The 17,821-nt window shown below is 46.7% G+C and overlaps 1 protein-coding gene across 5 annotated transcripts in view; it reads right to left on the bottom strand.

The window, feature by feature from the left end:
• CHST11 (carbohydrate (chondroitin 4) sulfotransferase 11) overlaps positions 1-17,821 on the bottom strand; it is a 308,394-nt gene that overhangs the window by 249,612 nt on the left and 40,961 nt on the right. The gene's annotated exons all lie outside the window — the stretch shown is intronic.

The raw sequence follows: 17,821 nt of genomic DNA on the forward strand, positions 1-17,821 counted from the left end.
TTTGGAGAAATGTCTATCTAGTTCTTTGGCCCATTTTTTGATTGGGTCATTTATTTTTCTGGAGTTGAGCTGTAGGAGTTGCCTGTATATTTTTGAGATTAGTTGTTTGTCCGTTGCTTCATTTGCTATTATTTTCTCCCATTCTGAAGGCTGCCTTTTCACCTTGCTTATAGTTTCCTTTGTTGTGCAGAAGCTTTTAAGTTTAATTAGGTCCCATTTGTTTATTTTTGCTTTTATTTCCAATATTCTGGGAGGTGGATCATAGAGGATCCTGCTGTGATGTATGTCGGAGAGTGCTTTGCCTATGTTCTCCTCTAGGAGTTTTATAGTTTCTGGTCTTACGTTGAGATCTTTAATCCATTTTGAGTTTTATTACAAGTGACTAAAAAATTACCCGTTCGGTTTCTGTACTTCCATTTTTGAATAGCAAAATTATACAGAGAGCCCTACGTACCATAAAAAACTGGCTTCTAAAGGATTCATGACCTAACTTTTGCATTTTCAGAACAATCTCCATTCCAATATTTTGGCACAGACTCCCAATAACAAGCATTGTCTTAATTAGGCCTTCCAATCTCTAATCCCTAGATCCATACAAGTTGGCAAGTGTAAATCCCAAAACCACTGTAGCCTACACAGCCACACGTCCCCTGAAAAAATGCTGCACATGTGAAGACATTACTTTTTCTTTTCTTTTTTTTTTAAAGTTAAGACTTTGAGAGAGTTCTCCTTGTGTATTGTTATTTTAATGAGGAAAAAAAACCCCAGAGATCAAGGGTGGTGAGATATCCCATGAGGAAACCAGCTCCAGATGACATTCATTTATCAATGAATGTCAAGCGCCACAGGCCACCAGAGAAAAGGAAGGGGGCCCTCAGTTATGAATCAAGCCCAATGCCTCCCAGAAGTGATTCTGAAAGCCAGAGATGGCTTTCTCTATAGCATAAGAGCTCTACAATTAACCCATCCTCTCTCCCACAGCCCAGGAGTGGGGACTCAAAAGAGGCAGCCTTTTGATATGAAGATTACACAGGGCAGCATCTTTCAGGGGGACAATGAGATCAGACCCCACACACAGTACACAGGATGAGTGGGGTGAGTTGGGGGGCGAGGGGAGTGGAATGAAAGCCTGGGGTCTCAGTTCCCAGGAGGAAGAGGCTGACTTTTCATCCAGCCTGCACTGCTCATCTCCAGGGCAGTCAACAGCCTCAACCTGACCCCAGACAGACCCAAGAGTTTACACTGAAACAAGAAATTCTCCACCGAGCAACTATTTGCATACTTTCCCTTTCTCCTGCCACTTCTCCCAGGGCCCTCCCAGGGTGAAGAGAGGGCACCATTAGCAACTGAGAGCCTGAAAGGCGACCTCCATGGCCTCAGATGTTGGCAGGAGCAATGCAAACAGCGGAGTTTTCAATCCCATCCCAGAGTGCTTTCAAGCTGTTTCTTAGTTTGCACTTTAGACATTCGTGAATAACCTTCTTCCCCCACCATTAAATGATCATAATAGAAACTATTTCAAAATGACTCCAAGTTCACTTTGAAGAAAGTGAGTTGAAAACCTTTACCCTTCTAAAGAAACATGAGTGTTTCATTCAACTGAACTTACATTTCATCATCTGAAAAACAGAAGACACTACCCTAAACCTTTTATGGCTCCTGGGCCCCCAGAATAAAATTCAAACTTCAAAGCCTTCCGAGCTCTCCAAGTTGGTGGCTGATCCACCTCTTCGCCCTGGAACTTCTGCTCGCAGACATCACTCTCCTTCCTGCCTCACCCTGGTCCTGGCAGATACCCTCACCTGGAATGCCTGCCCTCTCCTTCTAAACCCCCCCAGCAAATCTCTACTCACCCTTCAGGGCCCAGTGCAAACACCACCTCTCCTGTGAAGTCTTCCTCAACACCCCTCTCTGAATCAATCAGCCCCCTTCCTGAGTTCTTTATCTCCCTTTGTAACCCCAGTCACACTTGGCCCCACAGACAGTTCAGTCATGTGTGCTTCTGTCCACCTTGATAGAACGAATCTTTCTTGGACCAGTCTTTGCATGTAAACGTTTACTTTAGAACCCCTTTTTTTAATTTGGCCATGCCAGCTCTTAGCTGCACCCAGGTCCCATAAATTGAGAGTAAGAACCACCAATGAACCACCAGGGAAGTCCCTGGAACTCACTTTAAACCAAATTTAAGCAGCTCCCCAAGCCTCTTTGAGTTTCCACCGCCTCGTCTGTAGAATGAAGTTGGTAAGTCTCTCTCTACATTATAGAGTTTGTTAGGCTGCATGAGAATTAGGAGGGTCACCTGATGCTGGGAAAGACTGAGGGCAGGGGGAGAAGGGGTGACAGAGGACGAGATGGTTGGATCTCACTGACTCAGTGGACATGAGTTTGAGCAAACTCTGGGAGACAGTGAAAGATAGGGAAGCCTTGCGTGCAGCTTCCAGTCCATGAGGTCGCAGAGTCAGACACGACTGAGTGACTGAACAGCAACAAAAAGGGTTAAGTTTCAGATGGCCTCGATTCGCCAGAAGACTGTGAAGATGCCTCAGAGGACTGACATTACTTTAGCTATACATATGTGACTCCACTACCAATAACTGTTACTTAATACCTAGAGTCCTAGAGAGTCAACATTCTTCCCAAAGGGTATTGCTTAAAGCCAGGAAGGAAAACGTCCCCTTAAAAAGGAGAAGGGGACGACAAACAATGAGATGGTTGGATGGCTTCACCGACTCGACAGACATGAATTTGACCAAGCTCTGAGAGTTGGTGATGGACAGGGAAGTCTGGCATGCTGCAGTCCATGGGGTCGCAAAGAGTCGGACACGTCTGAGCGACTGAACTGAACTGAAAAAAGGAGAAGGGGAAAAAAAAGAGAGAGAGAGATTGAAAAGTAAACAGAAAAACTATAATCCATTGCACAGAAAGTTCTCCAACACTTCTGAGCTGTATTCTCCAGCAAGGTAGCCCTGAGCCACATGCAGTTATGGGGCACTTGAAATGAAGTCTGAATTAAGATGTGCTTAAATGTAAACTATACATTGAATTTCTGAAGATTTAGTATAAAAAAATAAATTCAAAATGTCTCAATAATTGTTCATATCTATTGCCTCTTGGGTCTGGCAATCCAATGGTTAAGATTCTGTGCTTCCAATGCAGGGAGTGAGAGTTTGATCCCTGGTTGGGGAAACTACGGAGAAGGTGATGGCACCCCACTCCAGTACTCTTGCCTGGAAAATCCCACGGGCGGAGGAGCCTGGTAGGCTGCAGTCCATGGGGTCGCTAAGAGTTGGACATGACTGAGCAACTTCACTTTCACTTTTCACTTTCCTACATTGGAGAAGGAAATGGCAACCCACTCCAGTGTTCTTGCCTGGAGGATCCCAGGGACAGGGGAGCCTGGTGGGCTGCTGTTTCTGGAGTTGCACAGAGTCAGACACGACTGAAAGAACTTAGCAGCAGCAGCAGCAGGGAAAACTAAGATCCCACATGCCCTGTGACACATCCAAAAAAAAAAGTATTGCCTCTTAAAATGATACTACTGTAGATATTAATTTCACCTGTTGGTTTATACCTTTTTAATGTGGCTACTAGAAAGTTCAGAGTGCCATGTGCAGCTGGGGCTTCCCTGGTGGTTCAGTGGTAAAGAATCTGCCTGGAGTCACAGGAAACGAAGGTTTGATCCCTAGGCCAGGAAGATCCCCTGGCAACCCACTCCAGTATTCATGCTGGGAGAATCCCATGGACAGAGGAGCCTGGCGGGCTACAGTCCATGGGGTCGCAAAGAGTCAGACACGACTGAAGCGACTTAGCACACACACACTGCTGACAGCATCTTCTCTTGGGTGGCACTGCCCCAGCAGGGCACCCAGAGCTGGATCTGCAGACCCTCTCCTGACACACACTGGTTACAGCGCTATACAGAGCTATCTTTGAGAGATGCTCACTTTTTTTTGTTGCGTCTGCATCTAGCCATGGTGTTAAATGAATTGCTCTTTGCTCTCTTACATGCAGCTCACCGCAGAATCATTCTTTACCATCTGAGGCACCAAGGAAGCCCAGGGAAGAATGTACTCGTTCTTTCCTTTAAAAAAAAACCAAATGTATTCTTTATTTATTTGGCTGCACCAAGTCTCAGTTGCGGCATGTGGGATCTTCGATCTTCGTTTCGGCTTGCAGGATCCTTAGTTGCAGCATACTAACTCTTAGCTGTGGCATGTGGGATCTATTTCCCTGACCAGGGATCAAACCCAAGCCCCCTGCACTGGGAGGTCAGAGTCTTAGCCACCGGACCACCAGGGAAGTCCCAATGTACTCATTCTTTCACTCAATATTTCCTGCCTGCTGCCATGGTCTATACATTTCTGTCCCCCCTAAAATTCATATGCTGAAAACCTAATGCCCAAAGTGGTAACATCAGGAGGCAGGGCCATCAGGAGGCAGTTAGGGCATGAGGGCAGAGCTCTCATGAATGGGATGACTGCCCTTGAAAAAGAGGCCCCAGAGAGGTCCCTCAGCCTTTCTACCCTGTGGAGATACAATGAGAAGTCAAACATCTGTCCTTTATAACCTACCCAGTCAGTGGGGTTTTGTTGCAGCAGCTCGAACAAGGTAAGCCACTACTATCCCCAGAACTGGCCTGCTCCTGACGAGCCAGCGCATCAACACGTAATAGCAGAGCTGTGCATGTGCTGAGTGCCACGGGACATGCCCCCTTCCTCTGACCGAAAGGAGATGGATCTTGGTTTTGCACAGGAGGTAACATATCAACTGGACTTTTACCTTAAGACAAATCCAAGCTGAAGAGCGGTGAGTGTCATCCAAACACAGGTGACAGCACGGGCCCCAAGAGGGGATGAGCTCGCCCAGGCTGGAGTGCATGGAGGAAGAGAGGCACTGCACTCCTGTCCCACACAAAGCCCACAGCTGCGCTGAAGGCCCTTATAGAATAATTACCTCTTGACCTAATTAGCTAAAACCAAGCACATGTAGGTGGGATACACCGGTGAGATGAAGAGTACAGTCTCTGGTGTCAGATCTGAGCAGGAATCCTGTTCCAACTTTTCACCTCTGTGACCTCAGGCAAGCTCCTCAGCCTCCCAAAGCCTCAGTTTCCTCATCTGTACAATGGGATTGGTAAATGCCCACCTCACCAGGCTGTGGTAAAGAGTCGATGTGATTATCTAAGTACAGCAGCTGGCATGCTGTCTGATACATAGTATCACTAACTGATCATCTCATTACTGCTATTTTCAGTAAAGCACCAGAAAAACAGGGAATCTAAGTAAGGATTTCCTAGCTACTGATGTTCTGGGCTGGAGTATTCTTCATTGTAGGAGGCTGTCCCGTGTATTGCAGGATGTTTACCAGCATCCCTGACTTCTGTTCATTAGAGGCCAGTAGGACCCACCTGCCCAGCTGTGCCAACCAAATTGTCTCCAGACATTGACATAGGTCCCCTGCCATGTGGAAGAGAAGGGAGCAAAACTGTCACCTGTTGAGAACCCCAGCTCTAAATCAATTAGATGAGGCAGAAAGTTCATCCAGAGGACCACATGCTTAAAGATACTTTTTCAACTTGGACCCCAACCCTCACCCCATATAAGGAACAAGCTTGCCCCAACCTTGGGGAGTAAACAAGCAAGGGGACTTGTCTGTTCCTGGTTTCCACCTGCTGCAACAGGGGCACCAATAAAGCCCTGCCTGAAGAAAAAGAACTCCAAGCACTGACAGACTCTTCCATCCTCTGTTAAGTATCAAGCCCAGCAGGGACTGTCTGAGGGGCCAGAGGTGGAGCAGAAGAGCATCAGCTAGGTCCTTGGTCTCAGGCCAAAGAACCCGTGTGTGTGCATGCATTGACTCTTTGCAACCCCATGGACCATATCCTGACAGGCCCCTCTGGTCCATGGGATTTTCCAGGCAAGAATACTGGAATAGGTTGCCACTTCCTTCTCTAGGGGTTCTTCCTGATCCAGGGATCAAATCCAAGTCTCCTACACTGACAGGTGCATTCTTTACCACTGAGCCACCTAGGAATCCTAAAGAACCCAGCGCCTCGCCCAACTCAGAATCACAGTCTTTCGACTGCATCTCAGTACCTGCTCTGGTGACAGTGGGCAGAAATGGGTCTCTGCCCGTGCTCTGAGAGCCAGCCTGCCAAGGAGGCTCCACCCCTGCAGATAAGAGTTGGGAGGACTGGCCCCTGTGTGAGAAGAACCCAGAAAGTTCTCCGGGTGCACACCTTGGGCTCGAATGTGGAGACCAAGGATAATCAGTTCTGTCCCATGTAATGCACCCTGACATTCCACAACCAGAGTCTCCTCTTCTGAAATGACTTCCATCCTCCTCAGAGTTCAGCTGCAGAAACGGCACTGACAGGTGGCCTGTGCTGTATTTTTCAAGTGCTCTTTTTTAAAGTTTGTGGGAACCTGAGAGGTAACTGTGCATAATGGGGGGGGGGGGGGGGTAAGCGTATGGTCTCTGCATTTGGTGTGAAACCTCAAAGCTGATTTTTTACCAGATAAACTCAGCTTTTGCAAAACACTCCAAGCTCCACGGAGGCCGTGCTACGTGTTGGCCTTGGCAGGGGAGGTGTGACAGCACAGCAGATGGAGGGTCAGGACATCCAGAAAGATGGTGTCACTGGGGCCGAAAAGCAGGGCCCTTTCGGCAAACCTTACAGGTAGGTCACACCTACGAAACAGATAAACATTTGCTCAAGATTCCAGAGAGATGCAATACAAGAGCACTGTCATCAACACGAAGAATAAAAGCTTAGAACGAGGAACCACAGTGTACCTATTTTAAAAATATATGCGTACTGTTTTTGCACCCATCTTCAATGTATTTTCACATCTCATTTCTCATTTAATCTTCCCCACTACCAAGGGAAAGAAGTAATACTACTGCCTTCCCTTGGCAAATGAGGAGACCAAATCTCTGAGTTGGTGACTTGTAATCAATCAATTATTAAGCCCCTACAATGTGCCAGGCACTTTCCCAAGTCATGGAGTGTGGCCAGGTACTATGCCAGACACCAGTGAAGCGTGGAGAGTCTTAAGGGATTTCTCCAAAAGAAGAGTCGTTGGCCGATGGCTAGGATGATGATCTGATGGGAGGAAAGTCCCACCCCATGCGAGATGTCTAGCATCCTTGGCTCTGCCTGATAAACTGATGTCCTCAATCTTTGGGACAAACAAGCACATCATGACACATTTCCAAATACAGAGGCCAGAGAGTCCCCAAACTGAGAGCCCCAACTAGACATTTAGAGAAAGAGTCAGACAGCCGTGGTTTAATTCTAGAGTCATCAGTCCTTGTGTGACCTCAGACAAGTCACATTCTCTGTGCCCTAGTCTCCTGTGTGCCGCTGTGTTACATCACTTCAGTCATGCCTGACTCTCTGCAAGCCTATGGACTGTATCCGGCCAGGTTCCTCTATCTATGAGATTCTCCAGGCAAGAATAATGGACTGGATTGCCATGCCCTCCTCCCCTCCAGGGGATCTTCCCGACCCAGGGATCAAACCCACATCTCTTGTGTCTCCCGCATTGGCTGCTGCTGCTGCTAAGTCACTTCAGTCGTGTCCGACTCTGTGCAACCCCAAAGACGTCAGCCCACCAGGCTCCCCCACCCCTGGCAGGCGGGTTCTTTACTACTAACGCCACCTGGCAAGTCCACCCTAGTCTCCTACCCTCCTGGTAAAATGGTGATTACAAGAGATGAATCCTGTAAGATCCCTATAAGGAATATGTAATACATATTAAACACCTGACCTATGTCAGCCTCCAGGAAATAATACCCAATAAATAGCTGTATGCACAAATGTGCATTTGTCAATGCACCCCCTTGAACCCTCACCTCCTGTGATCCTAAAGCCCTCTTCTCAGGGAACCTTTCCTGATCACTCCATTTAGAAGTGATCACTCACTGCTTCCATTTCACATCTTCCTTCCTGGCTTTATTTTTTATTTTTCTCTGCAGCACTTGTCACCATCCAACAGACTCAATGGTTCAAACATGCATTTGTTTATATTATATCTCCCCCCTCAAGTCTTGTCCACTTGGGTCCCTGCTGTATCTCCAGCACCCAGCACAGAGTCTAACTCTCAACAGCATTCAACCAAACCATCCTAAGTGATGTCGAATGGACACAGTAAGTAGACAGTCAGAGCCTGAAAGCTGATCCTGGGCTGCAAATTCTGTGCTTTTTTTTTTCACCATAGTGAATGACCATGAACAATGGCCCTGAAGGTAAGATATGTCAACCATTAAGAAATGTAGTGTTACAACACTACCTTAGAAGAGCCTTTGTGTTTTCCCGCTTCTGGGATTCTTTGAAATGAGCAGTTTCTAACAGAAACCCAACTACCAGCCTGTTGAATTGGCGTTGCCTTTGTGGGTCTTTTTCACAAGGCCTTTAAGATAATCACTTAAGCCGAAGACTGATACGGATTTCAACATTTACATTGCTGGGCTTGAAACTCGCTCAGTCATGTCCAGCTCTTTGCAACCTCATGGACTATAGCCCACCAGGATCCCCTGTCCATAGAATTCTCCAGGCAAGAATACTGGAGTGGGTTGCCATTTCCTCCTCCAGGGATCTTCCTGACTCAGGGATTGAACCTGGGTCTCCTGCACTGCAGGTGGATTCTTTACCATCTGAGCTGCCAGGAAAGCCGTCTTTATTTCTATCCATACCTATCTGAGTGAGACCTGAACTCCAGTGATACTGGAAATATCAGTCCTAGCCACACCACATGTCTAATGCCAAACTCTGACTCACCGCTGTCAGAACTATCTTTAGAACTAAGCAGGCTAGACACTTAACTGTGTGTAGTGTTGACTTAGTCACTCAGTTATGTTTGATTCTTTGTGACCCCATGGACTGTAGTCAGCCAGGCTCCTCTGTTCATGGGATTCTCCAGGCAAGGATACCGGAGCAGGTTGTCATTTCCTACTCCAGGGGATCTTCCCGACCCAAGAATCAAACCCATGTCTCCTGCGTCTCCTGCATGGACAGGTAGATTCTTTACCACTGAGCCACCTGGGTGGCAAACTTGACTGTGGTGGGTCTGACAATCACCAACTACATTCAAGACCAGTCTCCACCTCGGGTTCCAAAGTCTAGCCGACACACTCCAACTATCACAAAGGGGCCTGGAAAGGAAACATCAGGCCTTCCATTTTCATTGAATTTAGAAAAAGAAATTTAATGTTAAAAACATGAATTAATGTAAAATACGAATTGGAACAAACACCCTCATCTAACCCATTGTACCAAGTTACATGCATTTACGAAATTCAGGCATCCTGAGGAGGGAGACAGAGAGGGACCAAGGAAATCAGTCAACCCACTGCTCTCAGATCACCATTTACAACTGAATCCCAAGTAGATTTACAGATTACATCATCTACTTTTACCTAAACTAGTCCTCACAAAGTGGAATAGAGGCTTAAAGAGATTCCAGTCAAGAAACTACAGCTTGGAGGGAATTCCCAGGTGGTCCAATGGATAGGTCTCAGCCCTTTCACTGCTGAAGCCTTGGTTGGGCTGCCTTGGTTGGGCTTCCCTGGTGGTTCAGTCGGTAAAGAAATCTGTCTGCAATGTGGGAGACCTGGGTTATATCCCTGGATTGGGAAGATCCCCTGGAGGAGGGCATGGCAACCCACTCCAGTATTCTTGCCTGGAGAATCCCCATGGACAGAGGAGTCTGGCAGGCTACAGTCCATAGGGTCGCAAAGAGTCGGACATGACTGAGCGACTAAGCACACACCCACAGAGGAACTAAGACCCCGCAAGCTGCAAAAATTAAAAATAAAAACACACTGCAGCTTGGAGATAACTCATAATGCATGCACATATTATGTGCACAAAAAAATGCACAGAAGAAAATTCCTCTATCTCCCTGAGTATGCCATGTGCTGCATGCTAAGTCACCTCAGTCGTGTCCAATGCTTTGTGACCCTGTGGACTGCAACCCTCCAGGCTCCTCTATCCATGAGATCCTCTAAGTAGGAGGACTGGAGTGGGGTGGCATGCCCTCCTCCAGGGCATCTTCCTGACCTGGGGATCAAACCTGTGTCTCTTACGTCTCCTGCATTAGCAAGTGGGAACCTGGGCATCACTAGTGCCACCTGGGAAGCCCCTTGTATGCCACATTACAAGGTAAAAAGGGTAAGAGAATCAGAGCTGACTGGGAGTTCGCTAACAGAATTTCCCAGATGGTAATGAACATGTGGGTTTATAATGACTATTGTTAGAAACAGAAACATCCTTATCCTACATATTTAGATAATGGGAATAATATGAATACACTTACTATAAGCAAAATAGATGGGAGATGGCTGCTCACATATGTTTTACCAATAGGGAGTGGTGAGCACTCTGGATGTCTGCTCATCACCCATTCTACTCCCTTTTAGAAAGCCTTTCTATACAGTAAGGGCTGTTGATTTAAAAGCTATGTTTCTGAGCCATCCTGGTTCTGAAGCTAAAGTTCTGAATGTGAGTTTGGCTCCCCTAGACAGAAACACTGACTTCAGATTTAGAAAGAGGCCATAGGTGAGAGGCCACCTCCCCGCCTTCCAGGTTTTCTTCAGGCTCCTGATGATGTGAGAACGATTTGGGGTTTCGACAACACTCTCTGGGACCACTCTCTGGCTTGCTGGGTGTTGAGAGGTGGCTGTAAGAGCATCCCGATTCTGGAACCAGGATTTCTGATCCCAGGGTGCCAGTGTCATTAGTTTGTTCTTGGATTTGGTAGTTTCAAAGATGGTCTCAGAGGGAGCAGCACCCTGAGTGGGCCAGTTTTTTTGAGTAACCAGGCCTGTATGTGTTTGCTTCTCTGGTGTTACATATGCTACTGCTATTACCCGAGGCTAATTCCTGAGGCCCAGCTGAGAGCCCTATGCGTCTATGTGTGTACACGCTCAGACATGACTGAGCAATCCCATGGACTGTAGCCCACCAGGCTCCTCTGTCCACGGGATTTTTCAGTCGAGACTACTGGATTGGGTTGCCATTTCCTCCTCCAGGGAATCTTCCCAACCCAGGGATCAAACCTGCATGTCCTGCGTCTCCTGCATTGGCAGGTGGATTCTTGACCACCAGCATTCCCAACCTTTTTAAGGACCAGATTCCCTCCATTAAATACCTTTCTGCTTAAATACCTAGACCCCTTCCCAGTTCACACCCTGAAGCCTGGCTGAATCCCAGCAAGCCAGAAGCAAAGAGGTCTGAGAAACAAAGCACACCATACCAGAAGCTATTTGGTCACAGCAAGTCACCCTGCTCTTCCCCCTGGGCTTATGCATATTGGTGAGGTGGGCACAGGGGCGGAAGAGGCATCTTTGCCAGTCACTTATTTACTCTTTAAATGTTTCCCAAGTACCTCTGGGCCAAGCTTAGAGGCTATAAAGAGGAACTTGGCAGAGGTTCCTCAAAAGAGGAACACGTACTGAATACAAGTAAACAAACAATTACCACGCATTTCTGAAGAAGATTCTTGAGAGTCCCCTGGACAGCAAGGAAGTCAAACTAGTCAACCCTAAAGGAAATCAACCCTGAATATTCACCGGAAGGACTGATATTGAAGCTGAAGCTCCAATACTTTGGCCACCTGATGCAAAGAGCCAACTCATTGAAGAAGACCCTGATGCTGGGAAAGATTGAGGGCAGGAGGAGAAGGGGATGACAGAGGATGAGATGGTTGGATGGCATCACAGACTCAATGGACATGAGTTTGAGTACACCCCGGGAGTTGGTGATGGACAGGGAAGCCTGGTGTGCTGCAGTCCATGGGGTCACAAAGAGTCAGATATGACTTAGCGACTAAACAACAGAAAAGGGAAATGACCAAGGCCGTGGGAGTTTAGCAGCCTTGAAAGCAAGCAAAATCCACACTGGTGACATTTTCCCCAAACAACGTCACGAAGTCTATTTCTCTGTGATGTTCCAGAGTTGAGCCCCATATTAAATAACTCACTTCCCCACATTTCTATTCTGACTCTTACCAACCTCATCAGTTAATCAGAAAGAGATACAAGCCCTGTGGCTCTGAAAATAGGTGCAAATTTCCCAGGGACAGCAGAAAAGACTGAAAGGCCCGCCAACCAGCAAAGCCTTTATGAAGCAGGCGATCAGGATTAATCAGGTACCCCCCGGGCCCTCAGCTGGAGCCTGAGTGCCATTTTGATCACCTTACTGAGATTCTGAGGTCCGCCATGGTGTACAGAAAGTTCTTTCACAATTTACAGAGGTGGGTCCAAGGGAATCAACTATAAGAATCACTGTTACTTTATGTTCCACTAAGAACATAAAGGCTATGCACTAAAGGTCAGCACAGCACTAAGATACCATCAGTTACAAGTCAAATGTCAGAAAGGTGAAAAGAATGAGTGTTTACAATTGATAAAATATAGTAATTCACAGGAGCAGGCAGAGGGGGTATGTCCAACTAGGACCTGGGTCTTTCACTCCCAAATCATTGATCCATTCCTTCTCTATTTTTCTTGAGTGCCTCCAGAAGGCAGGGGCTGTTGGTTTCCATCTATGAATGCTGTGGATCACGCCTTAGACATTTCAAGAATTTCCCAACACAAACTCAGTTAAAATTCCTGTCAAATTGGTTTTGTTTTATTTTGTTCTGAGTTATACATTACTGCTTTAAAAAACTGCAAAAAGGGAGTGGTCTAGTTTGGAGGTGAGGGGGAGGCAGAGGTTGATGGAGAGAAGTGGGATTTACATGCTAAACACTTCACCCAACTGCACTGTGGTGCTGCTTGAAGATGCACACAGAAGTGCAAGGAAGAGGCTTTGGGCTTGTCCACCCATTCCGCAACCCCTCCCCCAAGAGTCCTCAGCCCAAACTCTTCCAGAGCTTCCCATCCTGTCGCCAGTCAAGGCCAAGATCCACACAATCTCTCTGCACCTTCTGGTCTTAGCTGCTTCCTCCCTCTGCTCCAGACACTCAGAGCTGCCTGCCATGCGAAGTCGTGCCTCGGGGAACAGACCTGGAATATCCTATCTGGGACTGGGTTGACATGTGGCCAGCTCCTTCACTTCTTCCCATCTCTGCTCTCCAATATCAACTTGTCAGCGACATCCTGTAATGACCTCTGTATTAAACTGCAACCCTGGCCTCTCACATCCCTCATTCATATCTCTTGCTTTGTTCTTCTCTCTTCACACCATCTGACACATCACCTATGTATGTGACTTCTGCACTTCCTTAAAGTCTGCCTATACCTCACTAGAAGGTAAGTTCCATGAGGGCAGAAATGTTTTATGGTATCCCCAGTGCCCAGAACAACACCTGGCACAGAGTAGAGGAGAGAAAGAGACAGAGAAAGAAAGAGCAACTCTGATCTCAAATTGTGATGAATCACATCTGATGTAAGATGCATCAAATTACAAGTTCTAGGAATTTTTAATGGACAGATCAGACTATTCAATGATCTCAGGGGAGGGACTGCCTCACTCTTCATTTGTGATAAAGATGGGGGTCTCAAAATTCAAGAGAAGAAAAATAAAAAAGAGAAAATGAATAGGTAAAACTACTTTTGGTTTTTTTCAGAATCTGCCCTTCCCAGTGGGCTGTGACTTTCATGAAAGTCTTCCCATTCACTGTCCCCAGATTAAGAAGAGCTTTGTCCTCTTGGTAGATTTAAGAAGGGAAAGGGCAGTGCTCACTTGTAAGCCTTTGATTTCCTGTTTTTAAATGTTTTTAAATGGTTGTGGCCGATACAGTTCATAAGCAAAATGGCTTTTCATCCAGATAAACATAAACAGCAGCCCCTTCTGCTGGCGAGTTGATTCTCCCACCCCTCGTCCATCAGAAAACCCCCAACCACTCGTCCTCTGGTGCCCGGTCACTACTTTTATTTCAGAGGCAACAAAATGAGGACTCCTGGACAGCAGATCTAACTGTCGAGGTAAATTGCCTACGTGTATCTGTCTCATCTTTGAGCAGCTATGAAACTCCCCATGGAGGTGCAAACATTTAAAATGCCAAGGGGAGACCAGATGCTGGAAACATCTTATCTTTCAGCTATTTGATGCAGTTGCCAGGATTTATAACACTGTCATATTTGAGAACCTCCTGACTTCTTTTCAAAAGAAGTTTCAGATATATAAGAGAACAGCCCCTACAACCTGCTCTAACTCCAAATTCATTTCATGTATCAGCAAAAAGATTCTTTAAAATTAAATACGTGCAGAAAGAAAAAAAAACACGATACCAGACTGGCACTCTGCAAAATAGTGGGAATGGGAGGTTAGAGGTACAGGCAACCCTATAAATTTAAAAGTTTGTGGCTAAGTTTTCTGTTTTTCAACTTAATTACTGGTCACCATAATGACCATAATGATGTATTTGTCTAAAATACATATTATCTATCAAACAAGGTACAAAACCCAGGATAGGATCTCAATTATTTTTTTAATATATATATTCTACAATAGACAGGAAAAAAGGACCCCTTGCCTCTGGTGGTAGATTAATGGATGATTGCTTGTCTTCTGTACCTCCTAAATTTTCTAAAATGAGCACATATTACTTTTATAATTAGGTTAAAATTATAATGCAAGTGTTTTACATTCAATCTAATCAAGTGAACTACAAAGGGGTAACCGAAGAAGCCTTTAAATAAAGGGTATAATCTTCCAATACATTTGACCAAGGCAAAGAAATCCCAGGCGACAGTGAAAGTAAACATTTAAAAAAAAAAAAAAAACAGAGGAAGAGAAAGAGAGAAGAAAGGCTTTCTCCCCAGGCTTCTCTCCTATGAACAGGAGCTTTCAAACAAAATCACAACCCTACAGAGTAACACAAAAGGAAGGTTCAGGGGAGCCACCTTCACACACTCAGGACAAATGTAGCCTGGAGGCCTTTCAGCTCTGCCTAGCCTGCCCCAAGACACAGCTCCATCAAAGGCCGCCTGTCTGGGGCAGGTACCTGAGACAAGTCAATGTTCAGGAGGCGATCGCTGATGGGCGCAAACCTGTGCAGAAAGCACACGCATGGAGCTCCATTCTCACTGAGATCAGGAGCAGTTCACGCCCACAGAGGGTGTCTCTCCTGCAGATGGGTTTCTACAGGTCAGTGGCTAAAAGAGACCAAGCTTCCCCCTACCCAAGACACCCAGCCTCACTGTCTCACACTTTGGGGCAGCAACTCTAGGCCAAGAAGAGTGTTCTGTCTGGGGTGTGATGAGCTTAAACCTGACCCATGACTTGAGGGATCTCAGAGACCAGGAGGATAGAGAAGTGTCCAGATCTTGTCTCCAGTGTCCCACACCCCCCTCAAGAGAGCCAGACTTACTGACGAGGCATTCTTGGCAAGGTTTGATACAACTTCCCAAAAACTGGAGAAGCAGGTCTCCTAGAATCTAGTCACTTCATTCACTCATCCAGCAAATACTTTATTGAGAAAATTCTATGGGCTGGGCATTGTGCCGGACACTGGGATTAGAATAGGGCCTAAAACCCAGACCCTGCCCTAAGACTATTAACTTAGAGTGTCAAAGACCTAAAGAAAACTGCCTGTACTGACAAGAAGCCCACTTCTGCTGAACCCAACAACCAAATTAAAGATCAGTTACTCAAGTTGCTGTATTAGAAAAGTACAAAAGACAATGAACCCCAGATTAGAATCAGAGGAACAGCCAGCCAGCCCTTCGCCAGCTTGTCTCTGTTTATTCTTTCCCTTCCTCCTCACACACTCCAGGTATTCTCTAGCCATCAATGAAGCCAGGGATCCATTTCTTTTTGGAATACTACATTTCTATTTCAGATAGGAATAGAAACAGCCTCTCTGCCAGAGGGCTCCTAATTTTTAGCAACACAATCTGTGCCATGCTGTGGTCCCTTCTGCCTCTCCCAGGGTGATCTGGAGAAATGGAAACTGCAGTGCCAGGCTAAAAGATCAGCTGTTACAATCCAAAATCCTTCAGAGAAGCAAAGAGCAACTAACTTTTAAGGAAATTCCGAGCAGTAGGAAAAAGAGATAGCATCAGTTGTCATCAAGAGCATAGTTTAATAAAATGCGTGTGTGGGGGGGTGTAAATGTTTAATATTAATTTCAAAGTATATTTTTATGTCCCATATCATAATAAACTATTGGCATGGAGTTTTCATGGAACAGTGAAACAATTATATATAATTAAAAATAAGGAAGACCTTTCAGTTGAATGTAGACCAATACAGTTCTACATTCAATAGAACGTATTGAAAGTAGTCTTTGCTATATAGACTGGTGGAAAATAACAGATGAGCATACTCATATAAGCAAATAATCCACAAATGCCATTTGGGGGTTGGAAGTGGGACCAGGAAGGGAAGCCAAGTTTAGAGCAGAGGGTCAAGGATGGCAAACCCTTATCTGGAAAGCCTCGGCAAAGCTTCTGTCCCTGGTACCGAAAAGCCAGACTGAGGGCAGCTAACACCACTTTCAAGCCAACTTAATACTCCAACTAGGGCTGGAAATTTTCACAAACTGTCAGTTACAAGTTGGAAATTTCTTCCTGGTATCCCTGGCTGGAAAGTTATTTCCTAAATCTCACACAGGGTAAGAGAAACATAGGATGCTTGAAAATCATGGGCAGCAGTAGTCTTACTACTTAGTATCTCCCTGGACAACTAACAGGTACAGAGAAGTGATGGCACATTCCTGCTGGAGACTAACACACCTCACTGTTCCAGGCATTTCTGCAGAGAACTACCCGGCACGTTCGGTCCAGGCAAAACTGAAGTGGCCTAAACACATCTGTAGTGTCTAGACCAAATCTTTCAGCTCTTTGTTTGTGCCGTTGGGCCCCCAGTGTATTTGCACACCACCCAGTCCCCCAGCCCTCTGGGCGGAGCCTGGCCCAGGACACAGCAGTCTGTCTGGTCCTGCCCATTGCAACCACTGCCTGGCTGCCGGCAGGCAAGCCAGGTCCATTTTTAAATTCCCTAACAAGTTTCACAACCACTGGTTTGGGTGAGGAGACAAACACCGCTGCAGTTTGCTGACATGAAACTAAAAATACCCAGCTGCAAACAAAAGCCACCCTTTACCAGGCTGGCTCCGACGTCCTGAGGTTACATGTGGTAGTGTCAGGCCACACCAGACAGAGACCTTATTCTTGGCCAAGGGGCCGCCTTAACAACTCCTCCAGGCCCAGCCAGGCAGAGGGGCCGTTCTGTCGGAGCTGTCAAGATATCCCAAAGTTTGATAGAAAGAACAGCTTTGGTCCTGTGCCACCACCCAAAGCAAGTTAGATGAATTCGGTGCTGCCTCTGGGTCAGATACACACTGCTTTCAGTGTGTATAACCTACATAACCCTATAGCCCTGGAAGGAAATGGGCTTCCAGCTCCCTCCTTGCAATTATAAAAGCAAATTATTGCCATGACTATACTGAGAAAAGCAACTGGGAGACGTGATTGGTAGATCTGGGAGCCCGTGTGGTCCAGAGGGGGCCTGCTGGGGGCCAGGGCGTGGAGGATCACGACTCCACCGAGAGATGCCCGTTTCCCCGGAAGCTTCTCGGGAAGGTTTTACCTGTTGGGCTTCGGAGTGGAGCTGCGATCCGGGGGCCACCACGCTCGAGGCCGCCCGTCCCTCCCAAACTTTCCTTCCCGCCCCTCGGAAGGGGCAGCCTCATCCCTCTCCGAGTCCAGATTTCAGGTGTGGAACTTGTCTAAGCCACCCGGGACTGCGGGGAGGCGCGTGGTGGGGATGGGGGCGGGTTTCCCTCCCACACGGCCCGGCGAGCTCCGGGGGATTCCGGATGCTCAGAACCCACGAGTGGGGGGCGGGGTGTGGAGGGGGGCGGGGGGC

The sequence above is a fragment of the Bison bison genome, unplaced genomic scaffold (assembly GCF_000754665.1).
Source record: "Bison bison bison isolate TAMUID 2011002044 unplaced genomic scaffold, Bison_UMD1.0 scf7180017864327, whole genome shotgun sequence".
NCBI classification, from domain to species: Eukaryota; Metazoa; Chordata; class Mammalia; order Artiodactyla; family Bovidae; genus Bison; species Bison bison.